This window comes from Corylus avellana, unplaced genomic scaffold (genome assembly GCF_965113065.1).
Source record: "Corylus avellana unplaced genomic scaffold, dhCorAvel1.hap1.2 HAP1_SCAFFOLD_212, whole genome shotgun sequence".
Taxonomy (NCBI): Eukaryota; Viridiplantae; Streptophyta; class Magnoliopsida; order Fagales; family Betulaceae; genus Corylus; species Corylus avellana.
This window is the reverse complement of record NW_028290599.1, coordinates 12501-17283: the sequence shown is the minus strand read 5'-3', so window position 1 is coordinate 17283 and position 4783 is coordinate 12501. Positions and strand designations below refer to the sequence as shown.

General features: G+C 30.3%; 3 non-coding genes across 3 annotated transcripts in view; 1 reads left to right on the top strand and 2 right to left on the bottom strand.

Moving 5' to 3' along the window:
- Positions 1-3008: 3008 nt before the first annotated feature.
- Positions 3009-3082, bottom strand: TRNAD-GUC (transfer RNA aspartic acid (anticodon GUC)). Its single transcript has one exon. It is a non-coding gene; the product is annotated as a tRNA-Asp (tRNA).
- Positions 3083-3577: 495 nt separating this feature from the next.
- On the bottom strand, positions 3578-3661 carry TRNAY-GUA (transfer RNA tyrosine (anticodon GUA)). The gene has a single exon. It is a non-coding gene; the product is annotated as a tRNA-Tyr (tRNA).
- Positions 3662-4724: 1063 nt separating this feature from the next.
- TRNAT-GGU (transfer RNA threonine (anticodon GGU)) overlaps positions 4725-4783 on the top strand; it is a 72-nt gene continuing 13 nt past the window's right edge. Inside the window, exon 1 of the tRNA in view lies at positions 4725-4783. This exon is cut by the window's right edge and continues 13 nt beyond it. This is a non-coding gene — a tRNA (tRNA-Thr).

Here is a 4783-nt window from a genome sequence, read left to right as displayed (position 1 = left end):
CGTTAAATCTTAATATGACAGCTCTTCTATTATTAATGTAGTGTTTATTAATTAGGTCTTGAATTAATTTGGATAGACGAACGAGGAATTTATTTGATTATTAATTTATTAGTTGCGTACGTAAAGGCCGAAAGATACTTTGTTCGTATATAGACTCATGAAATTCTCTCTGTGCTCCTGCATTCAATTTAATATTGATTGGCTTTAATGTAATAGACTATCTTCCGATTGTTTCACAGAGACAAACAGGAGACCTAATCGTAAGGATTAGATAAAATGAGAAATAGGGTCTGTGATAGATAGTGCTCTATCTTGACTCTATATTTTTATACTTTTTACTTAATGAAATGAAAGTCAACAAAAGAAAGACTAGGTCTTATTATTTCTACATGTTAGTAACATTCCCTTGAAACTTCCAGGGGTGTATCTACGTATTTTGCTTGCGCTTAGTGTTTTCCGATTCTACTATAAATCATATAGGAACCTGTTAGAATTTATAATTGTGAGTTTATTGGATTGTTTCATCAACGGTATTGGGTCAGAATTCCCTTTTGACTCTGCGCCAGGGATTCCACTATTATTAATGAACATAATAATGATTAGTGAACATTAATGGAATAATTCCTTCATATTTATAGAGATAGGGGATATAATTCACATGGATATAGTAAGTCTCGCTTGGGCTGCTTTAATGGTAGTCTTTACATTTTCTCTTTCACTCGTAGTATGGGTAGAAGTGGACTCTAGAAGTACTACTAATTGAGTTTGATTCCTCAAACTCAACCCATATCAATTGTTTTATAGATCGTTCTGCAAAGTCCTTTTTTTTACTGTTAAAATAGAAAGAAAATAATTATGTTATTAAGTGGATACAGACTTCCTATGGGAAACAACATAGACATAGTGGTTGTCCAACAATATACTACACATAATAAAATATTGCCTTGGGCAAGTCACATATTGCGCGTTCCCGCTTTTTTTTTTTATTCTTTTAGAAATCTTATTTATGTTATGCTTGCTTTATTGAACTCATTTCATATCATGGTTCAAACGTTAAAAATCGGTGGGCTTTACTAATCCTTTTCGAAATCCAAAGAGGTTCCCATGGAAATGAACCACTGGATCATCTGTCAACTGATCAATCAATTACTTCTTCAGAATACTAAAAAAAGATTATTTTATTTTCTTTTTATTAATTTTTCATTATTAATTTTATTAATATTAATATAGGCCTATACTCTTTTTTCCTTCGTCAATTTGATTCTTTCAATGGATATCGGGATTCATATTGAATAGGAATCAGAAATTCTAGGAATTAGAATTGTAAGAGTAAGAATTGCCCTTCGATTTTTTCAGATTGATGATTGGAATCAACACAAATTAAATAGATGAAGCAAAGAAATAGAATTGGTACATTATGTAAATACATTACATATATGTAATTGGATATCTATGAAGATACATATTGCAGATTGATCTATATTAAACCTCTATCTTTATACAGTACGACTTTATATACTACAATAACAATAATAAGTATGGTAGAAAGATTCATCTATTTCTTTCTACCATACTATCGAATCTCATAAAATACTGATGATTCTCGTCCGCTTATTTCATTTAAGACACGAAATCTTAATACTTTTCAATTTTCTTTTTTCTTTTCAATCATTGATAAAAAGATAAAAACTAAACAGTCAAGTTTAATTCAAATTAATCATTTTGACTGACTGTTTTTACATATATTATAAGTAAAAAAGCAGTAGGAACTAGAATGAACAGTGCAGTAGCAATAAATGCGAGAATATTTACTTCCATAATCTCATCGTTTCATTTTTAATTAATTCGCAATAACTCGGGATTTAATCCCATAGAGCTGATAAATCTTTCGCCTGTAAATTCAATATTCAATGGGATGAATTACATCTCGACGATATCGAATCGGAGCAATATCATGAATCATGAATAACAATATCTGAGCTATCAAATTGATTCATCGTCGAGAATTAAATAGTATAACATAGGAAGATCTTTTATCCATACCGAATTCAAATTTTGATTCCTGATCCGATAAATAATTCCTTTACTTTCTTTATCATTCTTTTCCTTTCCATTCTTTCTTTTCTATAACCTACGTCCCTCCTTGTGGAATCATCTGATGAAATATCATATGACCGCCTTTACACTTACTTACATTGGTTATAAAAAACCCCAATAAAATAACCAATAGAAGCGAAATGTAAAAAGGAAGAAGTTTAGTTCTAAACCCCCTTTTTATGATCTAATCTTCTTGGAAAACAAAGAAGTAGTATAAATAAGGAGAGTCCGGGTATAAAAAAATCGAGTATTCCATCAAATTCATTAAAAAGTTTGTTCTTTCTTCGGCAAGACCCTTAAACTTAAAAAAGATTATTCATTCCCTCACAAAGAGAGATAGGATCTTCTTTGAGCTTTATTTTATTAATATCCCATTTCCTTGGATTAATTTTGGGATGCATATATCAAAAATTCAGTGTGAAATTTGAATGAGATAAATTGGTTCAAATTCACATTAATAATTTCAATTATTAATTGAGGTTACACAAAATCGGAGCCCTAAGGGATATACTTTTAATCTTAAAAGTATTATATCAAAGTTACTATGTTAAGTTAATCTTTTTTGTATCGTACAAATTCCATTTCTGTATAGCCCCCTGTAAACATATAGTACTCTATTACACAGATCGGGAATAATCGAAAAAGCCAGACTCCGTACGGTATTTCTTGGAATCCTGAATATAATTTTACCAATCATTGTACTAATCTACATATGTCTTTCTCCTATCAATTGGTACTAGTTGAATAAATGGTAATTCCCATATTTATTTGATGAGAAATGTGAAACTAATAAATAAATAAAATAGGAGGGTATCCTCTTGTGAATGAAATTCTGCTATTTCTTTTGTTCTCCTTTTCACAGCAAACGCAGAGATGAATTGATGTATTTTTTTTATTGGATTTGGATCTGTCGGGACTGACGGGGCTCGAACCCGCAGCTTCCGCCTTGACAGGGCGGTGCTCTGACCAATTGAACTACAATCCCAAGGAAATCAAGTGTACATCATACATATTCTTATGATTTAATTCAAACCCTTTCTATTTTATTTCTATTTTATTTCTATTTTATTTAGATTTTAGATTAGAATAGTCGTATTGTAACAGAAACGCGAGTAATATATTTGATATACACACGGATATGCACTTTAGTGAGAGCGCCTCACGGATTGTTAATAATCCTTTCGTTTTTTATAAATTGATTAATAATCAAATAAAGCTTTCAATGAAAAAAAAAGAGTTTTTTTATTTATTCTTTATTTTATTCTTTTCCTTATACTTCCAGATCTTTATATGAATCTAGTATGAATCTAGATCATTAGCAAGCAAGATCAGAATTTGTGAGAAAAAATAAAGAGAGCAAATGAACGGCGGTAAAATATATCAGAAAATTTTAGTTTTTTTATTCTTCCGTATTCCGATCAGGCATTTCTGGGGAACAACAAATGGGGTTCTATCATTTCATGGTGGATCGGCCAATTATTGGGCCGAGCTGGATTTGAACCAGCGTAGACATATTGCCAACGAATTTACAGTCCGTCCCCATTAACCGCTCGGGCATCGACCCAGGAAGAATCAATTCCCGGCTTATTGATAATTCATGATCAACTTCCTTTCGTAGTACACCTACCCCCAGGGGAATTCGAATCCCCGCTGCCTCCTTGAAAGAGAGATGTCCTGAACCACTAGACGATGGGGGCAAGTATGCCCGACCGCCATCATACTATGCTCATTGTATGAACAGTTTTTTTAAATTGTCAATATAATGTGGTATGATTAAATCTGAAAGATCTTTTCCCTCTTTTCTGATTCCATAGAATCTTTTGATTCGTATTTATATTCATGAATCATTCATTCTAATCATATAATTTTTTTTTAATATTATTTTCATTAAATTTTCATTAAATATATTTATTTCATTTTCAATTTTATTATAATTCTAATTAATTAGAAATAGAATTATATCAAAGAATAAAATAAATAAAGAAAATGAATATAAGAATAAATAGATATTAATTATAAATCGATATTATTAAAATTATTAATATTAAAAAAAATAAATAAAATAATAAACTAAATCGGTAGAATAGAAATAATACGAGGTATAGGACCTTTTGGGGAGTGATTGGTCCGCCAGATCAGAAAGGGGAATGAAACTTCATTTCTTCCGCTTTCATTCATTTTGTTAAGATTAGATAGATATATTTCTATCTTACACTAAGCCAGGAAATTCAAAAAATCTGAAATTAAAAAAAAAATCTGAAAATATGGGAAGAAGGATAGGGATCAACAAGTTATTGAAAATTGTTTTTCTCTAAGAATTAAGTTCGGGGAACAAGTAAAATAAATCTTTTTATCAATGATTCTACGAAAGATCTTATATCTATGTTGAATTGGTAAGTCCATGTATCAATCAAATTAATTTCGTTATGATGGGGGTCAATTCAATTAGGGTCGGTTTTGAAACAATTCATTGCATTTATAAAATCCAATCTTAATAAACCATTTTTTATTTTACCTATACTCACTAGATAAATTGAATTTATCGTTCCTGTATGTACATATATATATTAGAATAAGTAGACTCATAGTGGGTAATGACTTATTCAGTAATTAAATAAAAAAAATGGGCCCTTTTAACTCAGTGGTAGAGTAACGCCATGGTAAGGCGTAAGTCATCGGTTCAAAT